The sequence below is a fragment of the Vicia villosa genome, linkage group LG3 (assembly GCF_029867415.1).
Source record: "Vicia villosa cultivar HV-30 ecotype Madison, WI linkage group LG3, Vvil1.0, whole genome shotgun sequence".
NCBI classification, from domain to species: domain Eukaryota; kingdom Viridiplantae; phylum Streptophyta; class Magnoliopsida; order Fabales; family Fabaceae; genus Vicia; species Vicia villosa.
Window position 1 is genome coordinate 189,570,773 of NC_081182.1, and position 12,229 is coordinate 189,583,001.

General features: G+C 35.0%; 1 long non-coding RNA gene across 1 annotated transcript; it reads left to right on the top strand.

Annotated features, from left to right (window-relative positions):
* Positions 1 to 202: 202 nt before the first annotated feature.
* On the top strand, positions 203 to 753 carry LOC131657033 (uncharacterized). Its single transcript, XR_009300443.1, has 2 exons — positions 203 to 388; positions 472 to 753. It is a non-coding gene; the product is annotated as an uncharacterized LOC131657033 (long non-coding RNA).
* Positions 754 to 12,229: the final 11,476 nt, after the last annotated feature.

Here is a 12,229-nt window from a genome sequence, read left to right on the forward strand (position 1 = left end):
AACTTCCGAAATGCTGTTTTCAGAAATGAACTTCCGAAATAAGATAATTTTTTTCAAAAAAAAAAGCGTTTTCGGAGATGCATCTCCGAAAACACCTTTTCCTTGCATTTCGGAAGTTCATTTCCGAAGTCAAGAGTAGTATGGGGTTTTCACCAGAGGTGGACTAGAAGGTAGGGAGGTTGGCAACGAAATTCTCATTAAAGAAATGCTATAAGTTTTATTTCACTCCTTGCAAACATCACATCCAGAACCGCTATCAAGGACAGTTTCTTTTCCTCAATCTGTAAACTTCTCATAGTTGAGTTTTATTTCATCATGCAACGACAACGAAGAGAGAAAAGCCCTGGCTTAAAGATCCTCTGGATTTGGACATTTGGAACCGCCGCTAGTACCTTTCTTTTCATCTCACCAAAAAGTAAATTATCCTCTTCTGCAAATTACTAACGTACTTTTTTTTTCTTCTTGTTGCAGTACTTATTGCGAATGTGATGAGAACCGGAATACGGGACTTTCAAACTGCTATGAAAGCTGAAGAACAAGAAGAACAGCAACAGCAACGGAATGATTCGGGAATGGTTATTGATTCTCGTGGTTCTGAGGAGAGGATAATTGAAGACTAATTTTGATGTTTACTGTTTTTTTGTTTTGGGGTTGTGTTTGAATTTGTTGAGGATAAATGTGCACGCAAAGTGTTTGATGAATGTCCTAGGTGAAAACTATACTTGGGTCTTGGAAGTAGGAAGTTGAAGATTATGTTTGTGGTTATTGTTAATTTCTCTTATGCTGTTCTGAATTTTTAATAATATTTATTTACTTTCAAATTCATCATGGAATCATGGAATACTGGAGAACATTTAGATGAGGGATGAAGAGATACTCTTAACCAGATGTCTGCAATGGGCACACAACAGAAACAAAGAAAGATGAACCAAATTACAATTTTACTATTTTAATATCATTTTGGAATGTTTAATATATGAAAGCTAAGTTGATATAGTTTTATAATATCAATGATCAAATTAGATATTCACTCAGCAATTACTATTTTGAAAATTAGAATGGTGTTTAATACATTATAGGTTTTCAATTAAAATAGAATGTGGTGAAGAGTATGTGTATTTGGTGTTTTAATGATCGTGAATTAATGTAACACCTCACAATATACTATCTAGAATCGTATTACGTAAAGCGTTAAAAATTTAGTATTGAAACAAACATTATCTAATGACATTCAAAATTGTATTACATAAAAATACATAATACGTAAGATTTAATACGTCAAATGTCTGATCATCAGCCTTCTTGCCAATTCTCTATCTCCTACAGCTTGCCTGAAAACAACAACATAATTAGGGTGAGATTATTAAATCTCTGTGGAGTTTCCTATCTTATTGGTTCACTCGGCTCTACACGGTTCCCATACGACATACTGATTTAGAGATCATTCATTTCCATTTTACGTGTATACAATCACACGGCGGATCGGGAAATCGAGAATCCACAAAATCTCGCATTGTATGGGAACATAACGATGTTGGGTCCAAAGAACCCCAATAGTCTACATAACCCGGAAAACCAACAACGGAACATCTTTCCCTGACCGATCTCATCACTAGGACTATGGACACGGGTCACAAATGTTTTCGCCTACAACAAAGCACATTTTCCTGGTGGATCCCATCTCTAGGACTATGGACATGGGTCACAAATGTTCCCGCTAACATCAAAGCATCTTTCCTTGGCTGATCCCACGTCTGGGACTATGAAAATGGGTCACGAATATCTCCGATTAGTGAGGAGTGTCTTTCTCCGGCAAACGCCTCTTACATGGGCTAAGACACGAGTCACGAACTCCTACACTAGACGAAATTCTTTCCTCGACAAGCACCTTTTACATGGGCTGAGACAGGGGTTACGGACGTCCATCCCAGATGGATCATCTTTCCCCATCAAGCACCACTTACATGGGTCGAGACATGGGTAACATAAATCCATCTTTTGGCGACTCGTCTTTCTCGGATACTACTTTACATAAGCCTCGAACACAGGACAAGTACGAATAGGGGTTTTCTCGATTACATTACTACTCTCGCAATCACATTGATGTGCTATTTCCCTTACAAGTCCAACTAGGCTCACCATGAGTCCATCGTTCTACTTCCATGCCAACTAGGGCATTCTCGGAGATAAAACAATTCACTTCTAGCGACTACTCATTCGCAGGTACTCACTGAGGTACCATTCCATATTCAAGTATCACAATCTAGGTTAACTTATTACAGCCTAAGGTTACTCATATTCACTTTTGAAACCAACTAGGGTTTCCCCATCATAGCCAAATCAATCAAGATTCTGGTATGATCATCACCCAATTAGGGTTTTTGCGATAATTTGGCCAATTAGGGATTGATCTATGTGCATTCCATTTTGTTACCATCTCATGTTATTATCATTCTAATCATAAGAATATGGGCCCGTTTGTTTTGTTTTTTTTTTAAAATGATTTTTATAGTGTCATATAATTTTGTGAAAAAAAAATATTACAACGAAACTTTTTATAAAAGGTTCAAATGAAAATTTTGTTTGAATAGTTATTCTTAAAATGTGATTTTAGGTATTTCATTTATTTATGGCGAAAAAATTTGGATATCAAAATTAAAAAAAAGCACTTAATTTTGAAGCTATTTCAAATAGATTTTCATAAAAATCATTTTTGAAATATAACTTTTTGAAAAAATTACGATTTTGACTAACTTTTGTTCTTCAATAATGTATGTTTATGTTATAGGATGTCAAAATTAGTGTTTTATTTTAGAAAAAACTAATATAAAATAAGTTGTAATATTTTCAAAAACGGTCTTGGAAAATCTATTATCAAAAATAAAAAGAAAAAGTCAATTTTTTAAAGGTGAAACAAACAGGCCCTATAGCATATTACATGATATACATCATGTACATGAACACACAAGTCAACCATTGCATAAGCATGAGCAAAAGGGTGAAGATATGAAAAAAATAGGGCATCAATTGATTTACTTTGAGGGTAAATCGATTTACTCCTTCTTTGCCGTGATAAAATTGAAAATATGGGCAAGTAAGTCGATTTACATATGAGGATAAATCGATTTACTCCCTCTTTGCCACGAAAAATCGAAATTTTAGGCAAGTAATTAGATTTACCTATGAGGGTAAATCGATTTACTTTTGGGATTTCTACAATTTCTTCAAATCTTCACATGATCAATCGATTTACTCGTCATTTGAATTGATTTACACCTGCAAAATTTCCATAAATCCTAGTTGTAACCCTATTTTTCATCAATCAAAACATCTGAAAGCATTCCTAAGCATGCTCTAACATATAAGAATTCATTCCACGCCCTAAATGAGAACATGCAACACACACAAACATTTATTTAATTACATCATCACTCATGGACGTGTGAGGATCATTTCAACATATATCAATCTCTAATACATGCATCACTACAATGAGTTGGGTATAACCTGGATTTTGGGATATATTGATGAAGATTATGAACTTGGATGATCCTTTGATGCAACCTTGATCAAGCTTTCACTCTAAAGTAAAATCATTGTATTCTTCCTCTAAGCAACTCCAATATTCACATGCAATAGAGGCTTGATCCAATCTCTCATTCTTCCCCCGATTTCATCCCCTTTTCTCTAGCTGTCTCTTATTTTGATTTCTCTTAGTTCTAGAGTGAGAATAGAAGATGAGTTATGATCCTTCTCCCTTCTAACTTGATGTTTGTCCTTTACCAAAATACCCTTGGTACTTATCCAAAATTAGTAATGATTACCATCCCTTACTATTTATGGATTAAAGCTTATTCTGATACTCCTAAGTTTCTCTATTAGATGCTAATAATGAGGCTCTTAGAGAAATTTAGAGTATTACACCCCCCTTAAATTAAAATTCTTCCTCAAATTTCTTCTGACCAACAGGGTGAAAAAACTTCTTACATTACCTCCTTTAGAGAACACACGACTCCGTCTTGATGCGACTCTTCGCCAATTACACAACTTCTTGCTATACTCGAGCTTCCAGTGCTTCCTCATAGGAAACCTTCACTTTTCACGATTTCTTAAATCCTTCTTAGTCTAATTATCCTTCTATTTCTGATCCTTGACTAACTCCTAACTTTTCTACAACTTACCTTTTTTGATGTGCCACTCAGATTTTCTTGGTCATGGATTTTTCTAGAGCCAGCTACCTCTGCTTCCTTGCATTGAATTAACAAAGCTCCATAAATCACTGCACCTATTCTGGTTAGATAGCCAACGCTCTCAAATTTTGTGTTGCAGAACAATGATCCCTTATTTACAAGTTATATCAGTAAAAACTCCTTCTATAAATTCTCCAACATTTGATATTGACCTTACAATCTAGCTATTGATAATCTTAATATACTTCACTTGACCTACTACTGCATACTAAAGCACACATTCACCTGATGCCTTGCCTCGTCTGCACAACTCCAATAAGATATCACCCACTTGGAGCAGAAGTGTCTTACATCAATTCCTAGGAGCATCCATATCTCAAATTCTCCCTGAACACCTTACTTAGCAATTTAATCTAACACTTTCCATTGCACTAAGTTGATTCAATCGGGTGTATAACACGTCGGATTCACAGGCACTACTTGTTGGCTTACATGAATCCATAGGGAAATCCACATTTTCTCCTTTAGAGTGTATACCGCCAAAAACAACAATAACACTTTATTGAAATCCATTCATAGAATAAATTTCTCACCGATGAACAAAGGTTGAGAATTGGACAAACACCCGCCAAATTGATAGATATGTATGAATCACACGTAAACCCGAAATTATGCGTCTACAATTAAAACACCCTGAGCTTCATTGGACAATGAGAAGTCCCTAAGAGTATAACTCCTAAATTACTCACACGACTACGACCACTCAGGGTCCCCTCGTATGAATAGAATTAGAACATGGTCTTTCCCACGACCATCCCACAAGAGCTAGCTATGCATAGACCCTTACATATAAAATGAGCCGAGAAGGTAACCCTCCTCTGCAGCTCATAGACCATGGACTGCACAGGTAGTTCTCGACTAACTAGTATAGCGTGTAGATCAATGATTGTTCTGTTATATCTCATGGGAATTTTAGCTCGTGTTTTTACGAGTATTATATCTCATGGGAAGTTTAGGAACATTTTATTCCCACTTTGGCTTGGGAGGATAACTTATGTATCTTGTCCTTAGGCTATGGTAGCATTGTATACATATGATACCACTCACATGGGGTCTACCTGCAAGGCCATGTATCTGAGTGAATTGTCCAAATTTCATACTATGAATATCCACTCATACCTTATCGAAACACCGACAAGATATTGAACCAATCTCCTCAAGATCACCACTCGATAAGTCTCTTCCAAGTTCAATCGTTATGGCTCTCATTAGTCATAAGAGTGGCACGTCCAATACTTACTCACACTAGGTACAATTCATATAGGTTGACTCCTCAAGCGTCTAGCTTCCTTGATATCTCTACATGTCATCGACAATGCAATACACCCATAGGAATTTCAATGTAAATTATATCCCTCTGACTTGTATTACTTGGTTCCAACAATGTGTGAAGACTAGAAGAAAATTGCATTTTAGCGTCGACAAAAAGCCCTCACTAAATAGCAAAAAAAATGTTAGCGTCAGGTCGGGCCGGACACCTCAAAATCGGAAGCAAAGTTTAGGAACGTGGGGGCGTCAAAGTTGGGGCGTCGCTATAGTTTTATTTTAATTTTAATAATTTATAAATGTTGAAGATTAAAGGTATTTTAGAAATATAAATAATGCAAAACAAAAAGATATAAAGAAAATATTTAGGAAAGTGTAATAATAAATATTTTTAATTTTATTTAATTTATAAAATAAATAAATAAGAGGCAAAAGAAATTTTGGTGGGAAATGTCAATTTTTTCGCACCAATATAGCATCGGTCAGAGCCTACGCTAGCGTAATAAAATAAATAAATAAATGGAAAATAGTTAAGGTCAGCTTGATGCGACGCTAACTTGTTTATGAAAAAAAGGAGATACAATATTTACGGAAAAAGAGGGAAATGAATTTTTTTTGCTCCAATTCAATACTGTACTAAATAACTTACCGTCGGCTCAAAGCGACGCTAAACCTTTTTCGACTATAAACTAAATATAAAGAATATTATGTGGTTTGCTGGGCATATTAGCGTAAGCTATGGCCGATGCTAAAGTTAAAGACATATTGTAAAATAAAAAACAAATGAAAAAAAGCTATTAAGGACTGCTATTATTGACGTAAAGTTGGTGCTATTAGCGTCGGAGTTGGGGTTGGCGCTAAATTATTGTAGCAAAAAATTGATTTTCTTATAGTGAAATGTCATGCTCTGTCTCATACGACCCAATTACTACTACGAAAGATAAACAACAAAAACTCCCAAATAAGCCTCTTTTACACTTGAGAACCAAATAATACGCACTCACGATGAGTAGGGCTGTTTTCTGTCCGGTCCGGGTATTTGCTATTCCGAGAGCCGGACCGAAATAGTATCGGGTAAATCCGGACCGGACCGAAATAATGATGGACCAATTTTTTAGACCGAAACTGGACCTTTACTTCGGATATCCGACAAAAGTATCCAATAAATATCCAATATAGTATCCATTTGTGGTATCGGATAAAAAAATTACCCATTCCCGGACCGAATAACATTTGGTCGGTCCAATGGACCGGTTTCCGGTCCGGTTCTCGGATCCTATGGATCAAATACAGCCCTAACGACGAGCCTTGACATTTCCATATACTTACCGACTTAGATTCCCTTCCGAACTTGTCATCCATGATATGTTTCATCCCACGGAAGTTACGTTTCTGGAAGAATCACAACTGGTAACCTTTGCCACCTACTTACGACTTCATGCGACGTAGTCCCCTTCACGTACAGGGTTAATCCCATACCCAAGCTTGGATCGCTCTTAGTTATTCGCCACATACTCGGAATCCCATAACACAAAACATGCTTGCTCGAATAAATGAGTGTGGTAATCCACAACTACAATAACAAAAGGTAGCCAAGATACTACTATCACACGCCTTCCTAGCACTCAAGGCATAGCTCCCTCCACTTCACCTGGGCAACACAACAATCCCGTGACAGCTCTCCACAAGAACTGAATTTATGCTAGGCTACATTGAACATGATTTCCTTTCTAAGATTAAGAACAATTTGTTCTATCTTCTATCCTTCGTTGGGTGCATAGACGACTCACTTGGAGTAAGCAATCATGCCATCCAACTTTCCTGCATACTCCACCAACGACATAGACCCTTGTCGATGTTACTGAATTTCAATACCTCTCGAGTATTTAAACTATTAGGAAGGTATCTCTCCAAACATACCTCTTTGAAGTACTTCCATTCCTTCGATATTCTCTGGGTGGTCGTTATGCAGAGAAGTCGGTACACCGCCTTGCTGTTAAGCTTTGTAGCATATGAGCAGAAAAAGCTAGCTCATCCATGATCCCACTTGTCACTACATGGAATTACTTGCAAGACTAGTTCCATCCCAGTGGGCCAATCTTATGCTACTAAAGGTTTAGACTTCTTCCGATTTCAAGTGAATCCATCTGACAAAAACCCTTAAAATTCTTACCCCTCTTGTTCCACCAGATAGCTCGAACTGTGCACTACCTTGCACTTTCTGTATCACCTGAATCACAAGCTTTTACTTATGTCGCTAGTGCATCAATCGAAACCATCGGTTCTCCTTACTTCTGAACTCTTGGCTTAGCCCTACCCTTTGAGCATAAGCAGTACTAGACATTCAGAGTCCCCGTGGTCGCTTAGCCATGATCCCACTTGTCACACGTATAATTAGGTTGATCAGACCCAATACTATATACCATGACATTTAGAATCACGGTGGAAATGAACACACATGAGGAAGAACGAATTGACTAATGATGTCTCATGACTGAACCAAACCTTTAAAAATTTTGCAGTAATTTATTCAAACATAAAGCATTTTACCTTTTAACTCACTTTTAACCAGAATTAATTTATTCAAAATTAATTTTCTTAACCATAGAACCAAACACGCACTAAAGTAAGTTGATGTTAAAGTGATTTTGCTTTAATACATTAATGTTAAAATGAGTTAAACAGTTAAATTCAAAAATTACAAATTTTAAGTTCAAATAAAACTTATTTTAAAAGTTATGATCAATTTTACTTTTTGATGAATTAAACATATCAAAATTACCACTTTCAAAATAAAAACAAAACATACACTAATTATTTTCAAATATGAAAATGTTAATAATTAATTTTAATATTATATTTTTTTAGACTAAATTGGGCCACATGTCAATTTTGATGAACTAAAAATAAAACTGTAATTAGAGGGTAATTTTGACATGTTTAAAATAGTGGGATTGTTTATTACACTTCATATTTTACTCACACTCGAAAAAATTTCAAAAATACTCTTAGAATTTAGATTTTTAAATTCAAATACACTAAATACTAAACAAGCTTTCTCAGAAATATGCCAAAGAAAGTGTTAAAAATATATGGATTCCAGAAGTTGGATTAGTAAGTAGGGGTGAAAATAGGCCAGACCAATTAACAGGGACTTACGGCCTAGCCTTCATAAGCTCATGTCAGGCAAGACTTTTTTTAAATAGAAAATGTCTAGGATTGTTTATAAGCCAATTTAGTTTAAAAGGTTAGGCCTTAGGCCTTAAAAAAAAGCCTTTTGAACATATCAGATCGGCCTATTTAAATAAATATGAATAGCTTTTTATTATCATTATGCTATGTTTTGTACTTTGAATTACAATACATAAATAAAATTTGGTTATCTTGGAGAAGTTGTGAACGTAAGATGAAAACGCCTTATGAACAATGTCATAAGTTATTTTCATAAGTTCTCGTAAACAAATAGTGTCACAAAACTTTTGCTCATAGGTAAGTTAAAATAAGTTAATATAAACAAACTTTTAGTCTCATTGGTCTTTTAGTTTGTTAGTCTATTTAAACATTATTTTAATTGCTTATTTACATATGTCTAAAATAATAGGCTTTTATGTAGGCTAACCAGGCCTTCGAAAAAGGTCAGGCTCAAGGCTAAAAAATTGGTCTATGATAGGCTATAGGCCAGACATAAGCTTCTGTTTTTTGGGCAGGCCAGGCTTAGGTTTGGCAAAGTCTAGCTCGACCCAGCTTATTTCCACCCCTATTAGTTGAGATTGAACTTCGAGCATGCCTCAACACACCACACATATGCCCAATCTCAAAACTACGCCAACACACATTTAAAAAAAATCAGGATTTCAATTTCTAGAATTCCTACGAAGATTGGGATCTAGGAAATTCTGTTTAAGTATTCACGCTCATACCTTTCCCCTTCCCTTTTTAATTTTAGCAACCAAAGAAAATGGAACTCATGAGCATACTCTTGTTCCAGCATTTTTCAAGGTTTCTAAGAATTTCTACTACATTGCATTCAAGCTTTACACATCTCTGAAGTTCTACTCCACTACACTCAATCCAAGATCAATCCTCTCTCACATTCAATAAATTACTCATTTCGTTTTTTTTTCATTTGAGATGCGTGCATTATCTAAATAGTTTATAGGTATGATACATTAGGTTGAATGCAATAAATATTTCATTTTTTTCTCCTAGAATACCTTGTTTTGAAATTTTAAATATTTTTTGCTTAAGGTTCGTATGCTCCATTTTTTGTTCATTTGTTCTGGTTTCGTCCTTTCCGGATTTTGATATTTAAAAAATCGAGGGTAAAAACAAATCAGGACAGGCTTCGAATCTCAGTTTTTGCATTTTTTTCTTCCCTTGCAATCTATCTCACATAATGGTGTTGATGATGTTGTTATTGTTGTATTTTTCTCATTTGATAGATTGTAGGTGCAGAAAATAATCTTCCTTCACAGAGTTATGTACTCCTCTCTCTTCAAACAAACAGACTGCTAAAAATGGTGAATTTGGAACTTAAACAAAGAAGGGGACGTCAACTTAAACAAAGAAGTGAGCTTAACCTTTAAAAATATTTGTTGTAAACTATTTATCTTAATATTCTGTCTAAACAATATAATTTTATAAAAAAAAATTATTCACCTTGGTTTTAATCTAAAACCGATGTGATAGTTTAAAGGAGATGATATTTTACCTCAATTCTATAGCTAAATCGAGGGGTATAATAATCATATTTTACAATTAAAACACTCGTTAAACAAATTTTACCCTAATCCTTAATAATATGAAGCCGCCCAAAGAGAGGAAATATTTACCACCGCTACAACATATCTTTAGGATGGATTGCAAGTGCAGAAAATAAAAATTCTCGTTGGCCCTGGAAATAGATCTCTAGAATCCTGCATAGGACCTCTAGCATCTAAAACTTGATCTCATCAAAGAATTGTTGCATACAATATATTTTTAATATTCTATAAAAACAATGTAATTAAAAAAATGTGCATTCACCTCGGTGATTTGTCATGACTGAGGTGATAGTTAAACATTTTTTTCTATACTATATACACTGGTCTTAACAAATCTTTGTTGTCCATTTGATGATTAACAACGCTCAAGATGTTGTCATTAGTGATCCGTGTGAAACCTAAGGGACATCCATTATAAAAGCTTGTTGAATATTGAAAATCTAACCTAAATAAAAATATGAAGCACGTGAAACCTAAGGACGCTTGGAAAAGTTCTCTATGATGGATTACAAGAGCAAAAAAAATTGGGTTCAAGGTTTGTTTTCTGAAATATTTATTCGAACCAAAAATGATTTGATTTTTTATATTAATTATTTTACCCTTTTTTCATCAGATCCAATAGAAGATATTCCCCAAGATTCAATAATTTGAAGATAAAGTCTAAATCTTGAGGGAATTTGATTTTAATTTTAATCCCTAGGGAATTTGATTTTTATCTTGAACTCTAGAGAATTTGAATTTTATTTTAATTTTAATATTATGTGTAAACAATGTAATATTCTGGGTAAACAATGTAACAACTTAGAAAAATCATACCCATCGGTTTTTTTGAATAAACTGAGATAAAAGATACGCTAGATTTGAAAATAATAAAAGTGCAGTTGTTGGGTTTCAAACTCATGTGCATTTAACTATACCCCTCATTTTTTTAATCACCGAGGTGTTAGGTGGAAAATTTTCATGACGCCCTTCGTTACCTTGGTACTAAAGCCGAGGTAAAATGCATTTCGCGTCCAAGGTTAAAAGCGTTATTTATTGTAGTGCCAATAGGAGAAAGATGACACCAGAGGATGTTATGCTAAATTTTCATTCCTGGTTAAGTTGTATGAAGGCCACCTGGATGCAGTTGTGGATTCTGCATGTGATGATGCATGGGTTGCATACCATAGAGAATGTATGTTGAGGTCATACTTCATGGTTTTGGTTGGCATGTGCATATTTGTGGACAATAGTGTGACTTATGTCAATGTTGTCTATATGAGATACTTCATTGACTTAAAGATAATTCCTGATTATAATTAGGGACAACTTGTTTGGTTTACCTATACTCCGAGTTAGCTAAAGGTAGTCGGTAGAAGACTCGAAAGATGATAGAAAACAAATGTCTATTTATGATAATTTTTGTATCCTTACTGATATTTATCACGTAATACATGTGCTACACTCTTACTTATATTTCATCTAAACTATTTTCAGGAATGGATCCCCCCAACATTTTCCACGTTTCTCCGACTGGAAATATTTGAAGACTATTCTAAGAAATTTTCACATACATGCTCGATTATCCCACCCATGGGGGGATCTGACAACCAAGTTATTCCAAGTTTCTCTTGACCGTATTGTTCTAGATGATATTTGGTTCACGTAGTACGATGAGCAACGTTTGACACGACCCTTGGAGGTGATATCCTTGTACTCTAGACGACTGACTTATAGGTCTTGACTTATACATCCATATCTACCTGATCGAGTACTGTGGCGATTAAAATATGTTAGGGCATACCCAAAAACCCTACATTTAATGCTCCTGCAACTATCCTCTGCTGAGATGTTAATGGAATATTTGTAAAGTACTATGAGCATCTGGTCAAAGAGGATGTAAGTACGTGCCAACTTCTCGTTCATGAAGAACGGTATATGGTTACATCCAATAGTTTTATAAAGTGTCAC